We start from the raw sequence: 17150 nt of genomic DNA, 5'->3' as shown, positions 1-17150 counted from the left end.
ACATAGAGCATAGAACTGATCTATTTAATATTGTGATGATAGTGCTGATGGAGTTTTCTGTGCAAGTTGCTTATTCGGCAAACTGTATTCTCATACTATTTCAGTACGCCAGTGTGGGAAAGGCTTGACATGTAACGCATAATTAAAATTGTCTGCAAAAATCTATTACTCCTCTAATATTTGCTCTTAATGCATCCTAAGCTCATCATTCATGGACAGTTTTGGGTGTATTAACAGATACCTGTGTTAAGCCATCATGTTTTATATGTACTACTTGTGTACTGTAAGGCCTCTATTGTGTGCAGGTTATGGAATGTTTTGTGGCATCTGTAATGCATGTACCCAGCATAGACGACTGACTGTTCAAGGAACTGAAGCAGTGGACAGCTTGCTGTGAAAGATGGGAGCATTCTTCCTCTGGTCTGGACAAGCCCATATTAAGTGGTAGGCATTGGTTTCCTTCTCTACAAATGGGCAGTTCGAGAAGAGTAGCTTGGGCTTGTTGGTACGTAATGCGAGTAAAATAGCGCCACACTTAGACAGAGTAAGCAGCACGACACAGCGCTATCAACAGATGAATATTTGAAATAGCAGAGAAAGACTTGTGTACAGAAATGTGTGAGGTGAGTGCGCATGTTACACAGGCATGACTGCAAACGATCTGAAATCGGCACAAAGGATCGGTAGCTCCTTTACGGGCAAGCTACAGAAGGCATGCTAACACACGTGTGCCTAACTTCTCAATCATTTTGGCTTCTATTATCTCACGGACTGCATTTTCTTTACTGTTCACAATCACGTCAACTTCATCAAATTCAGGCTGACATTTACACGGGCTACAGTTGCATAGCTAGGTGACCGTTTTTGTGCTTTTGTACATTGCAACGGTGTTCTCTCAAACGATCGATAAGGCACCTAGCGGACCGGCTAATGTAGAACTTTCCATAATGCAGTGGGATCCGATACGCAGCATGATCAATGCATCTAACAAACGTACATCTATGTTCTTTGAGCATGTCGCTAGTAGCTCCCTTCCTAGGAACACTACTATTGCAAAGGCTGAAAGGTTTTTGAGGGGCACTAAACACAACAGATACATCAACGCGACCAGCAATCTTCTTGAGATTATGCACAATATCATGCATGTAAAGCGTTACACAACAATGCACTCGATGGTGCGGGCAGATAATTCGTGAAGTAAAATTTCGACCACTGCTACCTGTTGATTCTCGGATAACCAGCTTCCAGTAAGCGACCTGTTCTTTAGCGCAAAAAACACAAAAGTGAATGCCCTCTGCGTGTTATTATATCTAAGAAAGCAGCATGGCAAAATCTATTTCTAGCTCCTTGCTAGAAATACTAAATCTGCTGCAGTGTAATGATCCTTTTCAAGTGAGATATTCTACCTTAATGATAATTTCAGAGAGCACCGTGGCAATCAAGAAAAGCACAAGGACGGTCTTCTAGCTATGCAGTGCGACATGTGGATGTCAGCAGGAATTCGATAAAGTTCATGTGATTGTCAAAAGTAAAAAGTTAGTCCATGAGATGATTGAAGCCGAAATGACTCAGTGGTTGGGCACACGATGTGTTAGAATGCCTTATATTAGTTTGCCCGAAAAGGAACTTGTATTCCTTTGTACCGATTTCAGATGGCTTGCAGTCATGCCTGCGTGACACGCGCACTCACTTCACCTGTTTCTTTACATAAGACTTCCTCTGCTATTTCAAATAAACAATTGTTGTTAGCGCTTGTGTCATGTTGCTTACTCTCCCTGTCTAAGTGTGCGCTATTTTACTCATCCAACTGAGAAACTTATGACACTATATGTGAGGAACACCAAGACAGGAAAGAGTATGTAATAGCAAGTGCTTGTGATATTGTTCAAACACACAATGTTGCAACTTGCCTGCAGCATAGCTTGCACCTTCACAGCTCTTTGCAAACAGTCGTGCAGTTGGGCACACTTCACCCTGCTGTTCTGGGTCACAGAGAATGTGGCCGGTTGGATCAGCGTGATGTGACATGTACCCCAAAAAAAATATAGTCTGAAGGACACTCACCATTTATACCTTGGGCTCAAATAAAGAGCCAAGGCTTTTATGCTTCGTTACAGCCTCTACAATGGAAATCTCAGACTTCCAGTCACATGCTTTGTGCTGCTTACAAGTTGCTCCTGTGATCACTTGAACCATTCCTGTCGCTTCCTTGTCATCTTTGGATGACACCAGCTTCTCTTCTGATGAGCTCGTGAACACAGCAACGTTGCTGATAGTGCATTTCAATTTTTTCTAAGGATATATGATATCAATAGCTGCATTAGTAAAGAGAAATGGGAAAAAGCATACCTGAAGCTATGTCTTGCTAATGGCTGCAGCCGACCTCACTTTCATGAGGAACAGGCACTCAAAGATGGGCAAAAAATGTCTCAATAGAATCTGATTTCGTGTGTCACTGTCTGTCATTGAGATGCCTTTTTCGCTTGCTTTTTTTATCAAAATTTTCGCACCTTCCTTGGTGAAGTAGGATGCTCAGAACGAATGAAACAAGTTAGTGTTTTTTCCCATCAAGCCGTCCAACTAACTTCTTTTCAGCGTGCAGTTCTATTCTTTATAAAGCACTTCAAAAACTTTTCTACTGAACTATACATAATGCAAGCTCCCTCCTTCTGTGAAGCACAGTGTTTAAAGCAAAAGGGCATGTGAACTTCTGTGGATTTTTGTTCTTGGTAGTGCATAATTGCAAGCTTCAGTAGTTACGAAGTCTTAAATATGTGCTGTTCATAACATTTTGACTGCAAATAACTTTTGTTCATTAGCCAACTTTATCACTGCATTGGTTCTATTCGTGTTGTTGTGTTGTACAGAAACAGGGTGAAATATTTCCATGTTCTCTAAACCTTTCAGACGCCACCAATGAAAAACTGTCTGTAGATGCGTCAAATTGATACATCATTTCAAGGCACTCGATATTCTATTGCAACAAAAATAATGTCATAATGCATTAATTTATGTGTGTTATAGTAATTATAATTCAATTGTAATAATTATGTATTGTAAAGTCATTCATGCTACGTTCTTACATTAATAGAATGAAATCTTACGCCAAAAATATAGTGCAAATTTGTTTTTGTGTATGTTCATTTGGAGTGAAGAAAAATTATACTTTTGGCATGGCTCGCAGGAAGGAGCACTTCGAACGACTCGTTGAACAGTGTAGTGCCTTCAGCAAACTGATAATATACAACAGTACACTGCAAAATGAAGTTAAATGAACACAAATTTATTATGCAGCAGGTTCATTTGATCCAAAGCTCAACGTATCTTGTTCAACATATCTTGATCAGCGCTTCTTGTAATTCCTCCCTGTGTGCGTTGTCTTGCTTTTCGCGCTGCTTACTTCCAAGGTATCTTGCTCTCTAGTAGCCCTAGTCATTACCAATGGCAAAAATAAGTGGTGCACACAATTGTGTACATAGCGTGTCAAAGGGTTAAAGGTTAATTTTCTGGAGAGTCCTTTGCTTTGTAGGTGGCCAAGTAAAGCCTCACTTTAGTTGTAATTATGAACTACATTAATTGAAAAGCTAACATTAGTGATAAGATTCAGTGAAACAAAAATACTCCGTATCATCAGATCTTATTGCCAAGGGCCTCTATGCACTGTGTGATCTTTTGTGCATACGCAAGACGAAGGAGTGTTGGCTTGGTGACAAATGAGTGTCAAGGGTGAATGCAAGAGAGATCATCTTCAGTTTTCTCTGCTCTGAGGTATCAATTTTATTTTGAAGGGCCTCACATAAGTAGTGCTTCAGATTTGACAAATGATTTTGTGTGCTTTTTTAAGATGTCAGGGAAACCAGGGCTTGCATTCATTAAGCACCATTGTCTTCATTAGCATACTGCAAAAACATTATTCCTAGAAGTTACTGCGTAATTACAGCATTTAGGCCTTCATTTTATATTCCATAGCTAGGGTTAGCATGGCACTACATTCTCGTTTTAGTTGGACATTTGTTCTGTGCTTTCCTTTTTGTTTTTCAGTCACATTTTAATGAGTCATTTGGTTTCAGAAGTACTTCAAAGGTACCACAGAATGTAAAGTGCATTCTGACTTATGCCCGCATGGCAGTTAGATGTTTGTACATATGTGAACATCGTATATGTCTGTGCACAGGCATGAATGAACAGATTATGTTGCACATTAATGTAACATGTAATTGTTTAGAGCAAGACAAGGGACATAGAAATATTATGTTCATGTAAGACAAAGGCATGACATGGATAGATTCAATGCCTGGAAATGAACAGTGTTCAGTTACTGTTATATCAAGGGCAATTCATTGAATAGTATTAAAATTGCGAGATTACCGAGAAAGAGAAAATATCTTTCGTGACTGCATTTACTAATCTGATGTGAAATAAACTTTGTGCTAACTTTGAATTTTCATGTTTATATGTTACCACACTGTGCATGCTGATGGCAGCGACGACAACTGCAAAGGGTAAATGTTGGAAAAGCTACAGACATGAGAGCTAGGGTAAAAGGTACACACAAGTGAACTGTTGTATTTTAAAATTGCATGGTGAATTCATATTGTTTACTTTTACTTTATTCAAGAATTCTTGTGGGTCAACCAAAAAACATTGAAGCCACATGGCAATTGGCTCTGTATTAATTGCAGCTTAAGAGGATTGAAAAGTTCCTTATAAATAAAATATCCTTGAGATCTTTCGAAAGCAGGAACAAATGTGATAATGACTTCATAACTGTATATGGAACAAACAGAATATCGAGACGACACATTTTTGTGCCTTCCAGGGAGATGTTCAATATCAACCCGATGAGAGGCAGCAAATGTGGAAATGGACGCAAGTCAAGGACAGCTGCAGACAGCAAAATATTGAAACTGATACAACGATTGTGCTGAATCACTGAAGATGTAAGTTAACTTTTTTGCTGGTGTACTTGCTGATGAGCTTGTAATCCCTGCCTATATTTTGGTTGCGTGTGTAGGGCCTGATATTCAATAAGGTTGTGCTGAATATGTAGGTTAACAAGCCTGAATGGTCAGTCTGAGGAGATCAGTCATAAACATTTTTATTGAAGGAATGTTGAAGCACTTGTTTTTACACAGAACAAGACAACCTTTATGATAAGTGAAAGCAATTTTCAGATATACTAACCATATTTGCAGACTTGTGTTGTCGAATTTACATTCCTTATTCTTAATTCTTTTTCGCTTGCATGCTTCCTCGTATCTCTTTGTCTAAACAAGGGGCACCAGTGCCGCCCCGTCTATTGCTCATAATATGAGGGGATGCTTTGCTTTGTGAAACGGAAATAAGAGCCCTATGTTAGCTAGAGGCTCTTCTACCAGCTATAGGCGGTGGTCTGGCATGCGTTCGCCTCTTGGCTATGCCTGGTTATTTTGACCCCCAGTAGCCGACAGCTTGAGCGGACGTGCTTTCTCATGCAGCAAACTGTGCATTCTAGTCAGCTGTCACTGTGCGTCGGCCACACTCTCGCATACCCTCTTTCATGAATGACGCTGTGTATGTCAGCAAACTGCAGGTTGTCATATTGACATCAGCAGGAAAGCACATACATGGTGCTATTTGCTGTGGCTATGTAACCAGACAATATACAGGAGGGCAGACAGTATTAGCAAAGAAAACTGCTTAAGTTGACCAAATCGCTCTTCATTAATTTCTCTCAACAGCATACTTTCCGCAGTGTAAGAGGCTGCCTCATTCTCGGTTAATTGCTAGGTGCTTTTCCACGTTTGCTGCATTACTAAGCATCCGAGCTCGGGGTCGCCAGCAACAGAAATAAGTCGAGAGCGAGAACAAGCAGGAGGTGTAGTTTATTTTGTTAGCGGTCGTTTTGATCGAGTGCTCAGTTTGATACAAGTTACTGTGAACGAGACAAACTGTTGCTTGGAAGCAGGACAGAATGTCAACGTCAGTGCCACAGAATGCAAAATGCTCCTGAGAGGTTGTGTAGCTAGCTTTGCTGCATACTGCAACAATGCAAGGAATAAGCAAGTGGAGAGCAAAGCTACGTCCCCATTACGATAAACAGGAGCATCTGCGACCTTGATTCCATTGTCAGGTGTTGAGTTTCTGGATCCCGACGAGCAGGGACGTGCGTTACTTATGAACTCCGATTGGAAAGTGTTTAATAATGTGCAACACATTAAGCTGTGAGAGAATGTTGGGCAGCCTCGATGTGCCTGCCTTTGAGCGAATGCCTTGGGCTGTTGATGTCGCCTATGACACTCACTCATTTTACATTTCGAGTTAACTTGTGAAACACCACAGGCAAGGACGATTTGGCAACACTGTCCACCTGAACTACTTGGCGTGATGTGGGAGTGGTAACTGAAACTTTGTTTCACAAGTGCACCTTTGGAGTGGCTCATTGCGTACATTTTGATTTACTTATTTCATGTTGCATGTGCCTCGTTTTATGCAGAAAGGCTAAATGTCACAGAACGTGTTTTTATCTCCTCTTTAGCTCTTTTAATTTGGCATTTTTGACAAAAACGACACTCCTCCTCAGCCGGCCTCAGTTCGAATCTGTTCACAGCCATTGCACGTGTCCGACAGCTGGTGCGCAAAATCTGATTTTCACTTTTGCTTTGTTTTCTTGCTTTCAAGATCCCCCTTTGTTTGAACAGTTACACATGTCTAATCTCAACATGGTAATCTAGCATTTGAATTGAACTTAACGTCTCCCCTCATGTCTTTAATGTCGTCTGCACAGAAGTCATTTGGATTTTGTACTGTGAACACTATTTTTTTTTAGTCAATCATGCAGGGGTTGGATAGACATGCCCTTTTCTTTTTTTATGAGATTGGGCGGGCTGTGGATGCATCAAAATTCAAAACCTGCTGCTGTGTGGCTCGTTTGTTTTTGCAAGGTAGATGCAAAATTCAGTTTCGGCACAGATTGCCTTCTTTCATTTGGTTCAAGTGTCCTCATATATTTTGTTTCTTCTCTTTTCAGATGAGCCAGAGTGCGAACAGTATACTCGTACAGTTTGGCAGAATAAACCCCATCTTTATGCGTTCAGAGCAGCTGGATGTTCACTGTTTACTTGGCAAGAAGTAGTATGTATGCATGCTTCCTGCCGCAGCTATGTGCTGTCCCACACTTTGTGGGAAACACTGAATTCTGCATTTGCTGAGAAATATATGTGCCAAATAGTGCATTTTGTTGCTTTGCAGTCACCAATGCACACAAGTTGACCCACACTGTACTTAAAAAGTTGTAATAATGGGTGTTCTGTGGTGAAGAAGGTTGTGGTGCTTTACATGCAGCCACCGCAGTGATTATTGACTGATGCCAGTGGCAGCTTCTACTTTGCAGCAAAGAAGTTGTTAGAGAGAGCATACACAGGTTAAGCAGTAATAATGACAAAAAATTCCACTGGATGTTAAATGCAAGTCATGAGAAAACACATGCATGTACATGTTGCCCCTGTTGAAACATATATCAGGCTACAAGTGCCATTATATTTGCTCTGCCAAATTTCTTGTTCAAGTTGAACAGCAATATCTGTTCTTGGGATTGCAAGACTTTTTGTGACTGGCGTCCAACAATGTTTTCACCAAAGTTTCATCCCGACCAGGTGAGATGTTATCAGACCCTAGACTTCAAAAAGCCAAACTATGTACGACTAATTTGTATGTGGTGCCAGAACACTTCAATTTTCACTGAAGTAGCAGACACTTGTAGCCTGGCATTTGTTTCAACAGGGGCAATATGTACATGCATCTCTTTGTGACTGTTGGGTTAAACATCCAGTGGAAGTTTTCGTCGCCATCACTGCATAATGTGTTTTTCCTCTCTCTAACAACTTCTTCGCAGCAAAGTAGCAGCTGCCACTTGCATCAGTTGATAACCATTGCGGTAGGTGCATGTAAAGCACCGAAACTTTATTCACCACACAGCGCCCATTATTACAACTTTTTAAGTACAGTGTGGTGTCAAGTTGTGCACTTTAGTCACATTAAAGCAACAAAGTGTGCTATTTGGCACATTTCATATTCCTCATTAGTGTGAAATTTCCAAGTCATTACATGCAACATTTTCAAGGAGACATTACGTACATTTCCAGGACACATTACGTATGACAATCCCAAGGTGACATCACGTACAACGTTTCTTCGAGTCATAATGTACGACATTCCTAAGAAGAATGCCATCCCATGCCATCAATGCCATCCCATGCCACGAGCATGGGATGGCATTGCGCTATTCTACTGTGTGTATGTGCCACTGTAAAAGTGACGAGAGGAGAAGGAAGTGGAGAAGACGAAGCGTGATTTTCCTGTGTCGGTTCAGCTAGACGTCCTGGTGCCCCGACAGACAGAGGTTCTGTACCGTTCGTAATAACGTGACATTTCTGGTGGAGGTGCTGGGTAGTGTTGTATGCACTGCGACCAGCAGGAAGATCCCGACAGTAGTCACGCCTTGGCCAGCTGACTTACGGCGTAGTCGGCGGCAACTAGGCCTACCACCTGAATTCGGCCCCCTTCCACAACTCTACAGAAGTATGGCAAGTGCGGGGACACAGACTCAACAGACATCGACTCCGCCTTCGCCATGGTTTTTCAACGCCCCGCGAACTCCGAAGCCGTTTCACGGTGACACTTACGAGGACGTCGACGACTGGCTTGACGACTACAACCGTTGCGCCAGCGTCAACGAATGGGACGAACACCGGAAGCTTCGGTATGTCTACTTTTACCTCGAGGACTCGGCGCGCACTTGGTTTGAAAACCATGAAGCTACCATGGCAACCTGGCCAGAATTTTGCACTCAGCTTCAGAATACCTTCCGAAGTTCTGACCGAAAGGAGCAAGCAGAACGTCTCCTCAATTCCCGGAACCAGCGCCCGAACGAGAGCGTTGCCATGTTCGTTGAGGACATGTCCCGGCTGTGCCGGCGAGCTGATCCGTCAATGACAGAAGAGAAGAAGGTGCGCCTACTGATGCGGGGCGTAAAAGAGCAGTTGTTCGCGGGACTCGTGCGCAACCCTCCAAGCACCGTAGCGGAATTCCTCCACGAAGCCACGACGATGGAGCGAATGCTACGGCAGCGATCGTCGCAGTACGAACGCCCAAGCAATCTGTCATCTGTGTCATCGTCTCTGGCAACACCTGACGTCACGTGCGCGAGGGAACTTACGGAGCTCGTGCGCAGTATTGTACGCGAGGAGCTGCAAAAACTGCACGCAGCGTCTCCTCCGCCTCATGTGGCTGCTTTAACGGATGTTGTCCGCGAAGAGGTCCGGCACCTGGTTAAACCGTTGATGGCTCCGCCGCCAGCAGAGGCTCCTCTTTTAACGTACGCGGAGGCGTTACGTACTCCTGCACCGGCTGTCGGCTATCCGTCCCGTCTGCCCACCCAACAGACGACGCCGTTCTACTCAAGCCCACCGCATTACGAGAACCCACGACTCAATGTTCGGAAATCCAGTGTGTGGCGCGCTCCTGACAATCGGCCCCTTTGTTACCATTGTGGTGAACCAGGTCACGTCTACCGCGAGTGTACGTACCGACACATGGGCCTTCCTGGCTTTCGTCCAGATGCTCGTCGACCGCGGGATGGTGAGCGGCCCCGTGCTATCGCCGAGTACTTGGCAAGCCAGCAGTCCTCCACCTTTCAGAGACGCCAATCCCGCTTACCGTCTCCCCGGCGCTCCATGTCACCTGGCCAACACTCAACCTTTGCCGACGTCGTTGCGGGACGATCGCCTAGGTCCCCAAGCCCACGCCGGGGAAACTAGGAACAGCGACCTCCGGGGGTGAGGCCGCTGTCGATCGACCGTTAAAAGACCTCCTCCGAACTGCCTGCCGACATCCGACGACTCCCTTTCGCAGACGTATACCCTCGACGACAGACGTGTATCTGCTGACATCTCCATTCTTGTCGACAACCACCCCGTAACTGCTCTGGTAGACACGGGCGCCGATTACTCCGTTATCAGCGCTGACCTCGTTGTTCAGCTGAGAAAGGTAACGACACCGTGGGGACATGGACCCAACCTCCGGACAGCAGGCGGTCACCTATTGACACCAATTGGGAGATGCACCGCCCGGCTCCAAATCCGTGAGTCGACGTACGTTGCTTCTTTCGTCGTGTTGCGTGAATGCTCCCGAAGAGTTATTCTCGGAATGGATTTCCTCCGCGAGCACGGAGCCGTTATTAACCTTCGAGACCTGCTTATAACGTTTTCAGACGACCATGCTCCCAGACAAAAAGATACCAATACGCAGAAAACTGCACTTCGAATTTTTGACGATACCCTCACACTTCCGCCGCGAACCAGTATGTTGGTAACTGTGGAGAGCGACTGCGATAATAGCAGTAATGGTATCGCCGAAGCGAACCTGTCGGTGCTCTTGGCTCGGCAAATCTGCGTCGCCCGCGGTATCGTCCAACTGAAACGTAGGATCACTCAGCTCTTGATCACGAATTTCAGCGGCGAATACCAACACTTGACAAAGCGAACAGCAATCGCTCACTTCGAAGCCATTGGCGACGAAGCATTTTCTACGATTGCTCCGATTGCCGCAGCCGCCGAATGTGACGCTGCCGTGGCCAGCACAGTCGATGTGAATCCGAAGCTCACATGCGTGCAGAAGGAGCAGCTACGCACTATGTTACGCACCTTTAGTGACTGTTTTGCGTCCACTTCAAAAATCAAGCAGACCCCAACCGTAAAGCACCGCATTATAACGGACCCTACCGAACGACCGGTACGACAGCACGCCTACCGGGTGTCGCAAAAAGAACAAGAGGTGATACGTTCTCAGGTGAAGCAGATGCTCGACGATGACATAATCCAACCCTCGACCAGTCCATGGGCGTCCCCCGTCGTACTTGTAAAAAGAAGGACGGCACTCTTCGATTTTGCGTGGATTACAGAAAACTCAACACAGTGACGAAGAAAGACGTCTACCCTCTTCCACGCATAGACGACTCACTGGATCGACTTCGACATGCCCGATATTTCTCATCCATGGATTTGCGAAGCGGCTACTGGCAGATTGAGGTCGATGAACGCGACCGTGAAAAAACAGCGTTCATAACTCCCGACGGCCTCTACGAATTTAAAGTGCTACCGTTCGGCCTGTGCTCTGCTCCAGCGACGTTCCAAAGGATGATGGATACCGTGCTGTCAGGCCTCAAGTGGGAATCGTGCCTTGTCTATTTAGACGACGTCGTTGTTTTTTCGCAAACATTCGATCAACATTTACAACGACTTCAGTCCGTCTTCGTCGCAATTCGCAGAGCAGGCCTATCACTAAAACCGGAGAAATGCCATTTCGGCTACGACGAACTAAAGTTCCTTGGACACCTTGTCAGTCACGATGGCATTCGGCCAGACCCAGACAAGACAATGGCTGTTGCTGCATTTCCCCCACCTTCCAACAAACGTGATGTGCGCCGATTTTTAGGCCTCTGCGCATACTACAGGCGCTTTGTGCAGAATTTCGCGAACATCGCCGAACCCCTCACCCGCTTAACGAAAGAGCATATTCCTTTTGTCTGGGGTCCTGAGCAAAGAGACGCTTTTTCCGAGCTTCAGCAGCGCCTCCAGACCGAGCCCGTACTAGGACACTTTGACGAAGATGCCGCCACTGAACTGCACACTGACGCAATCAACATCGGTCTTGGTGCAGTGCTCATCCAGTGGCAAGATGGCGTCGAGCGTCCCATCGCCTATGCTAGTCGCATTCTGTCATCTGCGGAAGCTAACTACTCGACCACGGACAAGGAATGCCTTGCTGTTATCTGGGCGATATCAAAGTTCCGACCGTATCTATATGGCCGTCCGTTCAGAGTCGTCACAGACCATCATGCCCTCTGTTGGCTGGCCAATCTCAAGGACCCTTCAGGGCGTCTCGCGAGATGGAGCTTGCGCCTTCAATAATTTGACGTAACAATCGTCTACAAGTCTGGCCGGAGACACGCTGATGCCGATTGCCTTTCGCGCGCTCCACTTGCAACGACATCAAGCGATGATGATACCGAAGGCCGTTTTCTTTGTGCTGTCAGTGAATCTGACTTGGCCCAACAACAACGGAACAATTCAGAGCTTGAACAACTTCTTAAATACCTTGAAGGCCGTAGCTCGAGACCTCCGCGGGCATTCGCGCGTTCAGAATCATTCTGTCTCCGTAATAACATCCTCTACAAAAAGAACTTCAAACCTTATGCGACTGAACACCTGCTCGTCGTTCCATCGGTGCTGCGTGCCGACATTTTATCTGCCTGCCACGATGAGCCTTCGTCCGGCCACATGGGATTCGCGCGTACCCTTGCTCGGATTCGTCAGCGCTACTACTGGCCAAAGCTCACTCAGGATGTCAAGCATTACGTAAAAACGTGTAATGATTGCCAGCGTCGTAAAGCCCCACCTATGCGCCCAGCTGGTTTCCTGAAGCCTGTTGCACCGCCAGCAGAGCCGTTTCAACAAATCAGCATGGACTTGCTCGGGCCCTTCCCGAAGTCTCATGACGGCAACCGCTGGATCGTAGTCGCTACCGACTATTTGACGAAGTACTGCGAAACAAAAGCCCTACAACGAGGCACTGCCAATGAGATTGCGTACTTCTTCGTGAACAACATCGTCCTCCGCCATGGAGCGCCAGCAGTTGTCATCACTGACCGTGGAACAGCTTTTACAGCGCAAATGATGCAAGACGTCATGAGGCTTAGCGGAACCGCTCATCGCAAAGCTACCGCATACCATCCACAAACCAATGGTCTTACGGAGAGATTAAACAGGACCCTCGCTGACATGCTCTCTATGTACGTTCACCAAGACCACAAAAACTGGGACGACGTTCTACCATACATTACGTTCGCTTATAACACTGCGGTTCAAGAGACTACGGGGTTCACCCCTTTCCGGTTGCTTCACGGTTGAGAAGCAATTACGATGCTGGATGCCATGCTGTTACCCGACAGCTGTTACATTACCACCGATGCGAACGACTTTATCCGGCTCGCAGGCGCAGCTCGCAAGCTTGCACTCGAGCGAATCCAAAACCAGCAACACATCGACTCGCACAGGTACAATTCTCGTCATCGCGAGGTTATTTACCAGCCCGGTGATCAAGTGTGGCTCTGGATTCCTATTCGCCAAAGGGGCCGCTCGGAAAAATTACTCCACCGCTACTTCGGTCCTTATCGAGTTCTACGTCGCCTCAGCGACGTCAACTACGAAGTCCTGCTTGAAAGCACGGCTCGCCGATCTCGTCGTTTAAAGCAAGCAGACGTTGTGCATGTATCGAGGATGAAGCCGTACTACCCCCGTTGACTATTCAAGTCTACTTGGATGATCGTTCGAACACCTCGACACTGCTGCATCATTTGTGCGTGTGTGCGTGTGCGATTATTTTCTGTTTTATTCACCATTAAGCATCGGGACGATGTTTTTTTTTTTGGAAGGGGAGTAATGCCACGAGCATGGGATGGCATTGCGCTATTCTACTGTGTGTATGTGCCACTGTAAAACTGACGAGAGGAGAAGGAAGTGGAGAAGACGAAGAAGCGTGTTTTTCCTGTGTCGGTTCAGCTAGACGTCCTGGTGCCCCGACAGACAGAGGTTCTGTACCGTTCGTAATAACGTGACAGTATGTTTCTAGGAGACAATACGTACAACATTCCTAAGAAGAGATTACGTACAATGTTTGTAGGAGACAATGACAATACGTACAACATTCCTAAGAAGGCATTACGTACAATGTTTGTAGGAGACAATGACAATACGTACAACATTCCTAAGAAGGCATTACGTACAATGTTTCTAGGAGACAATACGTACAACATTTCTAGGGAGACTCCGTTTACGGTAATCGCCCTATTTCAGAATCGGAAAAGTGATCGGCAACTTTTTACCTTCAGCTTTTTACGTAAACAAGGGGCAAAATTTTTAACAGTGTAGCTAGACACGGGCCTGATAAGTGCGTCAGCGACACATCCGTGTATCTTTCCAGAAAAGAGCGTGATATCCTTTGTAGAAGATAGGAGTCTTGGGGGTGGTGAAACCTGTCACGTGGTCATGACTGTCATTGCGTACGCGCTTAGTTTGTTTCATAAGGGTGGTGTATGTTTCAATAAACCAGTTGCTAGTCTGCGATCGTCCTGTCCACTTCGTTTCTGGTGTCTCGTCCTTAGCGCAGTTATAAATTTTTTCAACTTAGTTGGTGTTTGCTTTTTTAAGCATGAATCCTTTTCGCTCTCGCTGTCAGTGACCTTCAATTGACCTTCAGCCAAAAGCCAGAACCGTTATCCAGGAACTTAAATCAGATCATACGGGCACACAAACGAGACCATCCAGGTAGTCAAGCGAGTATATCCGGGCAACGAGTCAAAAATAAAGAAAATGCGGTCTCTGGCTCCCAACCGTTTCTACAGGACCGCCTCTACCCCATTTTCAAGTTCTACTTACAGAAAATAAAGCTTTCCATTTTTTATTGTTTTTTTTTTATTCTAGGATGCTTGCCGTCACAGCACCGGACCCTCTGCGAGCGGACAGGCTTCTATCCAGAGGCAACTTGCCCGGACGCTGACAGCCCGAGATGCCGCCACGGAACTCACGTGTGCGCCTGTCGGCCGAATATGTACCGAACCGCAAGTGGGAAATGCGTACCGTACCGTTACTGTTACCCTGTAAAGAAAAAAGCATTGTTCTCGCTGGGAAAATAAACGGGCACAAAAGAAGGATTCACCCAAAATGTGCAACGACATCGAGGTTGATGTTCGACATCAACTTAGTCCCGTCAAAATGGGCAACACAGTAAAGTGCTGCGCTCACAGCGCAGTTTATGAGGGCAAGCTTGATTGCGCGGAACCAATTTTGATTTGAATGTTCAAAGAACACGTAAAACGCGTCAACGCTTTTACGAGGCAACTACTGAATCGATGGTGATTGCTTTAGAAGTGACATATTTCACTGCGTAGTAGTTTTGTTACAAATTAACATATTTCAATGGAGTTTGCGGCAAAAGATTTAGGAAAGATGGAAATTTAATGGCAGTACCATTTTTTTGACGTGCAACGCCGAAAAAGAAAGTATTAGGGGAATGGCAAACACCACAGACGACACATTGCGGAGTAATGCAGCCAACATGGAGCGGCGAGTTCGGTTATGTCTCCGCGAGGAGTGTGGTCATTTTGAAGACCTGCTGTAGGGTAAGTGATTATAAACCTTTATGACCTTTATAACTATTACAAACCTTTACTATAGTGACGCTTGGTATGCCGCATGACAATCAGAGTTTTTGAGAACGTTTTATAGGATCCAACCATCCCCCCTTGTATAGCATTTCGCGGTTTTCGTTATTTCTTATTTATTCCTTATTTTTTTGCGTTGCACATCAAAAAACGAGATGGGCCAATAAATTGTCATTCTTTCCTAATACCTTGCCGCAAACGGCATTGAAACCGGATATCCTTGTAACAAAACTACAGCCCAGTGAAATGGGTCAGTTCTAAAAGAATCACCCTAAATAAAGGAAATTGGATTCAGATGAGAAAATGTAACTACAGTGTTTGTAAGAAGCAGATTTCATTTATTTGCTGTACTGAATATTTACAAAGGTTGACAACTGCTCAATTGAAAACAAATTTTTTTTGAAGCATGAAGTTTACAAACTCGTGACCTTGCTCGAAAAATAAAAACAACACATATAGCAGCTGTGTGAATTCATCTTTTAGAGCACCTAAAGCGGAAAATATTGAAATATGACTTTACCGCTGATGTAATTTTTTTACAGTGCTCGCAAAAGTTTTACAACATAGAGAGAGGGAGAAAGAGATTACGTTAAGTTATCCGGTTTGCTCCCCTGTATTCGGGAAGGGGAGACAGAAAACTAAGAAAAGAATGAGAGAAAGGGTTAAAAAAGAAACTAAAGGAAAGGGAACGCGCACGCACGCACACACAGGCACACACACTCTCTCTCTTTCTCTCAAATACAGAAGTTTCATGCAGTAGTCGTTCAACGAGGCAGGTTGACAGCAGAAACTTCAGCGGCGCCTTCATAGCATTTTGGTGGGAATCTCGAAAATTCCGGCATTCTAAAATTTATTCCTCAGAAAGCGGCTGTCGAGGTGTGCTAATGTTGAAGAGAGCGGCTGTCTCTGGGAACTGTTGTGAGGACAATGACAAAGGACGTGCGCAATGGTTTCCTCGCTGCCATAGTGATCACAGGTAGCACTGCCTGCCATTCCGATTCGGTAAGCAAAGCTGTTCGTGCATGACACTCCAAACCACGGGCTGCACACAACGGTTGTTTCGGGTCGGGATAGTCCTGATGCAATTTGATGTAGAAGCAAAGGATCCAGATGGCGGAAAAGCAACACTAAATAAGTAGCGATATACATTAGAGCAGTTTATATCACGTCAATTTTTCCGTTGTGTATGTGCTATTAGGTGCAACATGCAAAATCTCCTTATAGCTTTTTATTGCGGAGATACTCGTAGTGTTAAATTTTATACTGGAGCTTTTTTTTCAATCTTGCTAATTCTTTCTGAATATACTCGCAAAGCTGAAGTTCATTTGAATGCTGTGCACGTTGTCAAGTGCGGTTTGTAGATCGTTTAAAGAAAAAAAATTCTATGTCTCTGGGTATTCAGTTAGAAGACATCGAGCCAGGGCTACCTATAGGCCCTTATAGTATATAGTTATAGTGTTCGGGTTTTGGCACGACGTCAATTGTGACTTTTCAAACCGTCTTGAATTGGCTCGACATGGGGCTGTTTTAGATAGCGAGCATCTCGTGCACCAATCCCGTGTGCGTAGGTGGCGTACACCACAAAGTTTCTTTCAGAGAGAGAGAAAGAGAAATATAATGCGGAAAGGCAGGGAGGTGAACCAGAAAACATATCTGGTTAGCTACCCTGCACTGGGGAAGGGGTAAGGGGAGACAGCATGTCCTTCGTCGATTAGTTGATGGTACAGTTGTCTTATTTCCAGCACCAATTGGTCTTGAGCCCCACGACGTAGAGCAGTTCGAAGACATTGCAAATCTGGTTTCGAATCTGTAAAAATGCTCCATTTTTGTGGTGCTTCTCGATCAATCCTGCGGAGTGCGCTGCGGAGTGCCGCGAGCTCCACGGCTGTCG

General features: G+C 45.2%; 1 long non-coding RNA gene across 1 annotated transcript; it reads left to right on the top strand.

Annotated features, from left to right (window-relative positions):
• Positions 1–249: 249 nt before the first annotated feature.
• LOC119381326 (uncharacterized) lies at positions 250–7110 on the top strand. Its single transcript, XR_005181378.2, has 3 exons — positions 250–444; positions 4820–4940; positions 7010–7110. It is a non-coding gene; the product is annotated as an uncharacterized LOC119381326 (long non-coding RNA).
• Positions 7111–17150: the final 10040 nt, after the last annotated feature.

Source organism: Rhipicephalus sanguineus, chromosome 2 (assembly GCF_013339695.2).
Source record: "Rhipicephalus sanguineus isolate Rsan-2018 chromosome 2, BIME_Rsan_1.4, whole genome shotgun sequence".
NCBI lineage: Eukaryota > Metazoa > Arthropoda > Arachnida > Ixodida > Ixodidae > Rhipicephalus > Rhipicephalus sanguineus.
The sequence above is the reverse complement of the archived record's forward strand: the minus strand, read 5'-3'. Positions and strand labels throughout refer to the sequence as shown.